Source organism: Rutidosis leptorrhynchoides, chromosome 1 (genome assembly GCF_046630445.1).
Source record: "Rutidosis leptorrhynchoides isolate AG116_Rl617_1_P2 chromosome 1, CSIRO_AGI_Rlap_v1, whole genome shotgun sequence".
Classification (NCBI taxonomy): domain Eukaryota; kingdom Viridiplantae; phylum Streptophyta; class Magnoliopsida; order Asterales; family Asteraceae; genus Rutidosis; species Rutidosis leptorrhynchoides.
Window position 1 is genome coordinate 443,388,622 of NC_092333.1, and position 11,807 is coordinate 443,400,428.

An 11,807-nucleotide genomic window follows, 5' to 3' on the forward strand; every position below is an offset into this window, starting at 1 on the left:
CGAAAAAGAAAAGGGTTGAAAAATAAAAGGCGTCGAAAAATAAGAAAGAAAAAGAGTGACTTATAAAACTTTAAAACACTCGACTAACCCAACCTTATTACTATCACTAACTTAAAATTAAAATTGCAAATTGAGATTACTAATTGGAGTGATAATTGATACATAGGTAAAAGGCGTCGAAAAATAAAAATAAGAAAGTAGCGCGTTAAAACTTAAAAAGGAACTAAAAACTAAAAAATTAAAAGTTGCGTCTAAAAATATTAAAGCTTAAAAGAAAAACTATATCCCAAATGGCAATATCTTAAAAATGTACCAAAACTTAAAAAGGCGTCACAAAATTCTAAAGCACCTAAATCTTAGTCTAAAGAAAAAGCACTTAAGGGAATTTACGGCAAAGCCTAAAAATCTAGAAGTAAAAATAATTATGGCAAAAACTATAACTTAAAACTAATTACGAGCAAAAAATTCAAATATTACGAATAAACAAATAAAAAGATACAAAATATAAAAATAAACTTAAAGTTGTAAAAAGTACAATTTTTATAAAAATATTATTTTTATATTATTTATTTTATAAAACTATTACTTTTATATATATAAATAAAACTAATTAAAATTAATTATTACAAATTAATTAAAACTTAAACTAAATAATAAATTAATTAACTAATTTAGGGTTTATTAATAATAATAATTAATAATACTCCGTAATTAATGCGATTAGGGTTTCTGGTCGTGTCAGGGTGGCTCCGCGAGTTGCGGTAAACCTGGCAACAAACTCCGCGAGTCGCGGGGTATGAAATTTCAGATTAGGTGGTTTCGTTTGACAGGTTTCGTAATTATTTTATTTTTTTTATTTTTCTGTTTTTAATTAATATATTTATAAAAATTTAATAAAACTTATATTTTAAAAACTAAAATAAAAATAGAAATATTTTATAATTTTATAAATAAAAATCTTAAAACTAGATTTATATATATATATATATATATATATATATATATATATATATATATATATATATATATTTTCGGTTTTGATTTTATGTTTTAAATAAACATAAAATATTTAAATAAAACTTATATTTTTATAAAACAAAAATAAAGAAACTTTATAAAACTTAAATATTTAACAAACTCTTAAAAATATTTATATTTTTGTTTTTCTTTTTATATTTTCGAATATTTAAAACGTATTTTTACAAAAACGTATTTTTATAAAAGTAAACTAAAAAAAAAAAAATTATATTTAGCGTTGTGCTTCCGGCTTTTAAGCTAGATTTTGTTCCCCGGCAGCGGCGCCAAAAATACTTGATGTTATGCGAGGTGTATATGAAATAGCTTTATTTTTTACTAGGAAAAACTATTAAATACGATACAATTTTACACAAGATATTTATTTATTTATAGAATGGATATACTTAAACCTTGCTACAACACTTATATGCAGTGTACCTAATCGTACAGTAGTGTAGTTTTTAGTAAGTCCGGTTCGTTCCACAGGGAAAATCTTTAAACAAAGCTTAACGCTATATTAGTTTTAATTTATAAAAATAAAAATATATATATAAGTAATATTATTATTATAAAAGGGGGGTTTTTACCGTTTAATGACCGGTTTGTCAATTTTAAAACTTTAGTCGCAGTTAAAACCTAATGTAAAATATTAAATAAATATAACTTAATTTAAAGCGTAAAGTAAATAACAATAATGAAATTGCGATAAATAAAAGTGTGATGAAATAAAATACAATAATTAAAAAGTGCGTTAATTAAAAGTGCAATTAAATACAATGAAAATAAATAAAAGTACGATAATTAGAAGTGCAATTAAATATAAAATAAAGGAAATTAAATATGAAATAAAAGAATTATGCTTATTTAAACTTCCGTAATCATGATGTTTGACGTGTTGATTTTAGTTTTATGCCCATGGGTTAATTGTGAGGACCCATCCTAATCCATCCGAACGAAGTCCATATCGATTATAAACGATTCACAACAGTTGATTACATCGCGAGGTACTTGACCCCTATATGAAACATTTTACAAACATTGCATTCGTTTTTGAAAAGACAAACTTTCATTACATCGAAAATTGACAGCAGGCATACCATTTCATAATATATCCAACTATAATTGACTTAATAATAATATTGATGAACTCAACGACTTGAATGCAACGTCTTTTGAAATATGCCATGAATGACTCCAAGTAATGTCTCTAATATGAGTTAATGCACAGCGGAAGATTTCTTTCATACCTGAGAATAAACATGCTTTAAAGTGTCAACCAAAAGGTTGGTGAGTTCATTAGTTTACCATAAATAATCATTTGCATCATTTTAATAGACCACAAGATTTTCATTTTCATTTCTCATAAATATACGTCCCATGCATAGAGACAAAATATCATTCTTATGGATTGAACACCTGGTAACCGACATTCACAATATGCATATAAGAATATCCCCATCATTCCGGGATCCTCCTTCGGACATGATATAAATTTCGAAGTACTAAAGCATCCGGTACTTTGGATGGGGCTTGTTGGGCCCGATAGATATATCTTTAGAGTTCGCGTCAATTAGGGTGTCTGTTCCCTAATTCTTAGATTACTAGACTTAAAAAAAGGGCATATTCGATTTCGATCATTCAACCATATAATGTAGTTTCAATTACTTGTGTCTATTTCGTAAAACAGTTATAAAAACAGCGCATGTATTCTCAGTCCCAAAAATATATATTGCAAAAGCATTTAAAAAGGGATTAATGAAACTCACTCATATATATATATTGTAAAACAGTTAGTAAAACATTTGCATGTATTCTCAGCCCAAAAATGTAAAGAGTAAAAGGGATTCAAATGAACTCACAATATGATATTTTGTAGTAAAAATATTTATACGACTGTACTGAACAATGCAAGATTGGCCTCGGATTCACGAACCTATATCATTTATATATATATTAACACATATAATTGAAATCGAATAAATTTATGTATTATTCTTTAGTGATATAATTATTATATTTAATAATTTACAGGTATTAACAATGATACTTTTAATAATAAAATGATAATAATAATAATAATAATAATAATAATAATAATAATAATAATAATAATAATAATAATAATAATAATAATAATAATAATAGAGACTACCTTAAAGAGTTTTCGAAAAAAGTTTGCCAGAGACCGGGCTCGAACCCGAAACCTGTCGCTCACCTACAACACCCTCTAACCATTCCTCTGTCCCTGCTTTTCTGATTAAAACCATATCTTAATTTATTTAATCTCGTTTCTATTTCCTTTTCTTTTTAAACCAAGAACCCAAATCATCTTTCCATCATCAATATCATAATCTACTCGCCATCATTATATGTATTATATCATTATCATCTTACACTAACGTTATCCTAATCACTAACGTTATCCTAATCGTTTCCATTTTCATCATCTTTCTATCATTTTATGTAGCAACATAGTACTTCATCATCTTTAATTATCACCATCGCCTTCATCATTATTATTAATTATCATTCGGTGCCCACTTGAGCCGCTTATATCCACCCCCTCCAATATCCATTTAAACTTTCTATACTTGTCTCCCACATGGCTTAACAATCCATAACAGACACAAGCAAGTTTCAACAACTATAACATCACCCTATCTTTATTATAATCTCAACCCATGATCATAATGATATACTTCCCATAATTAAAAGAAAAAAAACGTAAGTGGCCTATTTCCCCATTTTCTTTTGTCTGCCACAATGACTTAGTATTCCACATGCAAATCATTATCAATAAGGTGACAATATAAAAAGAATGCTTGTCTTCTTTGTATATATATTTGCGGAAGACCACTAGTATTAACGAGAAACAAAATAAACAATTCTTAAAATATTCGAATGATTATCATTTTTAACTCGTAGAAGAAAGAAAGGAAAACAGAATGGGATTGAAGTAGTTTGGGGTGTTCTTGACCTGTAAACAGAAACAGACCAGAAGGAATAAAGGTGGTGTCTTGGAAGTCGATGGAAGGAGAAGGATGGGGTTTGTTCATGGTGATTTACAGTGGTGGTCGTGGTGTTAATTTAGAAACAGAAAAATAGAAGTTACAGCAGCAGTCCATGCGGTTTGGTTAGGGATTTGAAACAGAAACAGGAAAAGATATACGCTGTAGCAGCAGTAGGATGTGTACAGCAGTTTCAGGTTGGTGTTAATGGTGCTCGTTAGAAGAAGGAAAAAATAATAATAAGGAAAACATAAGAAATATTAACGAGAGAAGTTGTAGGTTGGTTTTGCTAGGATCAAGTTTGATTGTGGTGATTGTTAGAGTTGGGTTTTGTTTGATCAAACGAAACAAAAATAAATAACAGAAGGCACGACGGGTTGGTGATTTATGTAGGGTGGTGCTTAATTTGTAAGGTTGTGGTGGTCGATGGAGAAAAACAAAAATATATCGTAACAGTAGTTAGAGGTGATCAATGGTTGTGGGTGACGGATTAAGGTGAACGAAGGTTTGCAAGGTGGTGGTTTAAACAACAACAATAATAACTAACGATGATGATGGTGTGGCGTCCGGGGATGGAGATGAGTGGTGGTATTTGAAGTTTAATCAAACATGGAGAGAATGATGGTGGCAAAAATTGATTGACTCCTCCTCCATATCATTAAGGGATTAGGTTGTTTTCTAGTGAATGGAGTAGATAGCAAAATATTCTTGAAGACAAAATAAATTTAAAGTGATAGGAACCCTTAACTGATTTACATCTGTAATTGTGTAGTGATATTGATGGGTAGTAAATTTAGAGACAGAATATATATTCGGATCGATATACAACAGAATCAAATCTCCTCTCTGATATTAGTATTAACAAATAAATAAGTAAATATATTACTAATAATAATTCTAATAATAATAATAATTATATAAATCATAATAATAACAATAATAGTTAAATATAATCTTAAAAATACTGATAATAATTATTAATAATACTTTTAAATACAACATTATTAATGCTAATAATGATAATTTGTATTATCCTTATAATAGTATTTATAATATTAATAATGATTTTAATAATAATGGTAATAATGAAAAGAAAGAAAAAAACGATAATATTAACAAAAATCATAATTTTTACTACTATTAATAATAATACTGATATTAATATTAATATTAAAATTTGTTCTAATAATATAGCAACTACATTTTAATTTGTAGATATCTTTAATATATAGATATTACATATTATTAATTATGTAATGATTAATAATTATAATTATCTAACATATATGGTATCCTTAACTTATACATTTTTTACATATTATAATATATATATATTATTAATTATGTATAGGTTCATATATATATAGATATTTATTTTAATAGCAACTTTATTTATTTTGTAAACTACTTTACATATTCAAATCAAATAATTAATTTGTATTTTATTGTTTCAAAATATTATATATACACCTATAGTTATATTCATAATTATATATATTTTACATGTTTCTGTATACACAATTGTTCGTGAATCATCGGGAGTTGTCAAAGTCAAATGATTTCATAAAACAGTTCAAAGATTTTGAGACTCAACATTACAGATTTTACTTATCGGGTCGAAATCATATGAAGATTAAGTTTAAATTTGGTCGAAAATTTCCGGGTCGTCACAGTACCTACCCGTTAAAGAAATTTCGTCCCGAAATTTGATTGGGATGGTCATGGCTAACAATAAGTACGTGTTCATGACGCATACAACCTGGAATTTAGAGCTTTATCATCATCGAGTAATATAGACAAAACAATTTGATTACGTGAAGAGTATAAGTGAAGCTATCGCAAGAGAGTGAAATGAGTAAATGTAGATTCGTTTTAACCGATGACGTAGTTATGATTGGTCTTCGAAATTCGTGGGATTAAAAAAAAAATTCGTAACAAGATTTGGTTCTTCGGTGATCAAGGGAAATCAGGATCTTCTTTGATTAAATGCAATAATCCGTTTCGATTGCTCTGTCAGATATTTCACTATAAATCTATCCTCCTTCGTTTCCTTATTTTCCATAACTAACACCTTCTATTCTTTCTTCCTTGATTTATATTTTAAAGTATTCATTAACATGCTCCATCCCGTTCTGATCCTTGATATACTCATAACTTTCATATATGTCATTCTTCTCTTTCATCTACCGCCAAAAGAATCTATTCACTTCTATTATTTCCTTGGGATTATAATGTTTTTAATTCTCCCGTGTCTTTACGCTGCAATACGTATTGATATACACGGTTTGTAGTTTCGGGGTTGTTATCGGGTTTTATATTCTCCATTATACTTCAGAGCTTCATGCTTTCATTTTCTCTTCCCATCCGCGAATCAAGCGAATAATATTCCAGAATTCATAGATATGAAGTTTTGGATGAACATAGTTAATGTTCTAAGAAGGAAATCGTAATGGCACGATTTTGATTTGTCAAATTACTAGAATATCCGGGAAAATAGAACTATCAAGAAGATATGTTCTTAATATAATTGGATATTAGGTAGAATGTAAGAGTCGTGTAATTGGCACATGATGACGGTATGTTCTGTGAATTATCACGTTCCATTAGAAACTCAGCATGTCTTACTGTAATATAATCACGTTGATCAAGTGTCATTATATTATACTAACTCATGCATCAATTTCTAACACTACTTCAAAATCATTCATAATTCAAACTCGAATTTTTAAAGAGATTTAGAAACTAAAGTAGTTTCCTTTATGAGGTAATATGGATAGCACGAAGAGATAAATAATTTTTGACGAGAATATTTATGAAAATATCTTCAGAAATATCGAAGGTATTTATGATGATATTTTGGAATTTCTAAGTTCGATGGTTGATGAAGAAAGATTTTCCGCAAGATTTTAACATGAGTACGGAACAAGATATTCGTTGAAGGTTTCATCGAATCCAGAATTACCTGGATTCTTTGAATATATGGTATGATCCTTGTATTTGGCCTTGATCTCCTTCATGGGTTGTTCAATCTGTTTTTTTTTTCAGTTCCAATTTTTCTGAGCTTTTCCATCATACCATTCTTTATCATCAAACTTCCGATGATTAAGGTCGTTTACGGTTGTCTACAATTTCTGCTGCTTCATTCAGCTTTTTCAACATTCAGAGTATTGATTTGTAGACTGAGTGCTTTTCAGAATTCCAGAATGAAAGATCATAATTCTAAGAGATAAATGTTATACCCATAACTGTTGATGTAGATATGCTGTGAGTTTTCAAAGTACTGATTGCTGATTTCAGGTAATTGGTATGACAGTTTTCGTTACAAGATGTGGATGAGTATATGATAGGATTTCAATGAATAAATATAAGGATTTGTCAAAGAGATTTAAGCTAAGAAGCAACGAGGTTGCTGGTATGTCTACTGGTAATATAATGGAATATAAAAGGTTCCCCGGTAACAATAAAAGGGCACGCATATATATCAAAGTTATAATAAAGTTGTTTCGATCAAAAAGTCGAAATTGTCTTGTTGGAGCTGTGACAAAATTTGCTACTTTGAAAAAGGATTTGAAAAGTTGTTTTTGGTAATAAATGCCAAAGGAACTAGCGCAGATATGTGTTAAGCATTTATCCAGTTTCTGAGTGTTTACAGGTACATAACTATATGCATCAATCTTTTCTTTCGTAGATGAAGTGCGGTTGGTTCATTCCTCTAGATTGAGGTGTTTTCAAGAATTATAAAAGGTTTGAACGCAGATTGTAATCGTCAAGATACAAATGAGGTTTAAGATGAAATCAAGTGGCAAACTTGAAGAATTGATTAGTTTCATATGTTATAATCAATATTTTAATTCATTTTAATTGTCCAATGTCGGCAGTCCACAGTTGATAGTCCACAGTTGACAGTCCAATATTTCATATATAGCTTAATATATAATATTCGAATTAATTAATACGTATCGTGACCCGTGTACATGTTTCAGACTCGATCACAACTCAAAGTATATATATTATTTGAGAATCAACCTCAACCCTGTATAGAGAACTCGATCATTACTACATATAGAGTGTCTATGGTGATTCCAAATAATATATATAGATGCGTCGATATGATATGTCAAAACCTTGTATACGTGTCCCGATATTTAAAGTGCGTAAAATAAATAACAGAAATTAAATGACGATAAATTAAATGCGTAAAGTAAATAACAGAAATTAAATGACGATAAATAAAATTGCGATAATTAAATTGCGATAAATAAAATGTAATCAGTTAGCTAGGAACAGTTAGCTAGGAACAGTTAGCGTGGATTCTTAACAAAATTCCTCATAGTTAATTTGTTTGTTTCTAACAAATTTTATTTTGTCAAATGTTTTCTTCATTATGCCACTTGTTGGATTCTGATAAATCAAAATCCAAATATGAAATTAGATGAATATGGTTATTCTATGGTGAACGGACTTGTATATCGGTGGATGTAAGTAGGATAGTAATCGACTGTTGAATTAGCTTCGAAGAATGTACATTGTAACTTATTAATGTGAAATTTAAATATTCCTCGGGTATTACCTACCCGTTAAAATATTTTCACCATTAACAGTTTGTACAAAAGAATTTTTAATTACAATCTTTATGAAAACATATATACATATATATTTTCTTCAGATGTAATCATGGATTTAATGAGTTAATATAATATTAAACTCATTTAGTTTTCGATTGGAACTAGAATAAATAATCTCTAAAACTTTAGAGTTTACATATTCGCCATGTCGAACGAAGATAAATGAGGTAGAACGATACGTAGAACGAAGATCATACTCAAAGTACAGATGATGATATTGAAGCATGGATTGTTGATGGTACTGGTGCTATTATTGATTGTACTGTTGGTGCCGGTGATGTTGCTGAAGCTGGTACATTTTTCACCATATTCTCTGAATTGATTATTCGAGCACGAAGTTCGTTAACTTATTACTCCAGGATGATTGTCGGTCGGAACGAGCGGATGAATAAGGTTCAAAATTGTGGATAGATCATAATCTTGTCGAGTTACCCTAGAAATGAGACTGAAAATGGTGTCTCGAACAGGTTCGTCGGTAAACGCTTCAGGTTCATTGTCAAGAGTTGAATTCGATTGGTAGAAGGGATTGCCTTCTGCGCGTTTTCATTAATTAAGTCGACTACAAACCCATCAGATGAATTGATAATGGCTGATTGGTTGATTCATGCCGATGACGCTGTTTTCGGAGCTTAGGTGAACATCTATGTCAAAATAGCTGTCGGAATAACTATCAGAATAGCTTTCGGAATCTGAGGGACTCGAACTGGTTGCAGGATTCATCTCGTACGATCAGATGAAGGATTTTCGATAAGAAATAGATTATAGGATGTAGATTAGTTCCCTGCAATACATAATTTACATATGCATATATAATACTAAAATCCCATAAGTTACGGAGGAATCTACGGAAGTTGTCAGGCAAAGTTACAGTAACAGATACGCTAAGATATGAAGTAGCAGATACGCTAAGATATGAATTTTGTCTATACACTATTCATGCAGTCAATGCAGTAAAACGTGTGTAGACTAAGAATGATAAGCAAGTGATTCTCTAAGAATGATAAGCAGGTAATTTTTGACACAAAATGATATGCAAAACTTTTGACATGCAGACACGGTCGAAGTCCAGACTCACTAATGCATCCTAACGACTTATCAGTTAGACACACTAATGCAGACATGGTTCGCTAATACCACCGCTCTGATACCAACTGTGAGGACCCGTCCTAATCCATCCGAACGAAGTCCATATTGATTATAAATGATTCACAACAGTTGATTACATCGCGAGGTACTTGACCCCTATATGAAATATTTTACAAACATTGCATTCGTTTTTGAAAAGACAAACTTTCATTACATCGAAAATTGACAGCAGGCATACCATTTCATAATATATCTAACTATAATTGACTTAATAATAATATTGATGAACTCAACGACTTGAATGCAACGTCTTTTGAAATATGCCATGAATGATTCCAAGTAATGTCTCTAATATGAGTTAATGCACAGCGAAAGATTTCTTTCATACCTGAGAATAAACATGCTTTAAAGTGTCAACCAAAAGGTTGGTGAGTTCATTAGTTTACCATAAATAATCATTTGCATCATTTTAATAGACCACAAGATTTTCATTTTCAGTTCTCATAAATATACGTCCCATGCATAGAGACAAAATATCATTCTTATGGATTGAACACCTGGTAACCGACATTCACAATATGCATATAAGAATATCCCCATCATTCCGGGATCCTCCTTCGGACATGATATAAATTTCGAAGTACTAAAGCATCCGGTACTTTGGATGGGGCTTGTTGGGCCCGATAGATCTATCTTTAGAGTTCGCGTCAATTAGGGTGTCTGTTCTCTAATTCTTAGATTACCAGACTTAATAAAAAGGGCATATTCGATTTCGATCATTCAACCATATAATGTAGTTTCAATTACTTGTGTCTATTTCGTAAAACAGTTATAAAAATAGCGCATGTATTCTCAGTCCCAAAAATATATATTGCAAAAGCATTTAAAAAGGGATTAATGAAACTCACTCATATATATATATTGTAAAACAGTTAGTAAAACATTTGCATGTATTCTCAGCCCAAAAATGTAAAGAGTAAAAGGGATTCAAATGAACTCACAATACGATATTTTGTAGTAAAAATATTCATACGACTGTACTGAACAATGCAAGATTGGCCTCGGATTCACGAACTTATATCATTTATATATATATTAACACATATAATTGAAATCGAATAAATTTATGTATTATTCTTTAGTGATATAATTATTATATTTAATAATTTTTATATTTAATAATTTAGAGGTATTAACAATGATACTTTTAATAATAAAATGATAATAATAATAATAATAATAATAATAATAATAATAATAATAATAATAATAATAATAATAATAATAATAATAATAATAATAATAATAATAATAATAATAATAATAATAATAATAATAATAGAGACTACCTTAAAGAGTTTTCGAAAAAAGTTTGCCAGAGACCGGGCTCGAACCCGAAACCTGTCGCTCACCTACAACACCCTCTAACCATTCCTCTGTCCCTGCTTTTCTGATTAAAACCATATCTTAATTTATTTAATCTCGTTTCTGTTTCCTTTTCTTTTTAAACCAAGAACCCAAATCATCTTTCCATTATCAATATCATAATCTACTCGCCATCATTATATGTATTATATCATTATCATCTTACACTAACGTTATCCTAATCACTAACGTTATCCTAATCGTTTCCATTTTCATCATCTTTCTATCATTTTATGTAGCAACATAGTACTTCATCATCTTTAATTATCACCATCGCCTTCATCATTATTATTAATTATCATTCGGTGCCCACTTGAGCCGCTTATATCCACCCCCTCCAATATCCATTTAAACTTTCTATACTTGTCTCCCACATGGCTTAACAATCCATAACAGACACAAGCAAGTTTCAACAACTATAACATCACCCTATCTTTATTATAATCTCAACCCATGATCATAATGATATACTTCCCATAATTAAAAGAAAAAAAAATGTAAGTGGCCTATTTCCCCATTTTCTTTTGTCTGCCACAATGACTTAGTATTCCACATGCAAATCATTATCAATAAGGTGACAATATAAAAAGAATGCTTGTCTTCTTTGTATATATATTTTCGGAAGACCACTAGTATTAACGAGAAA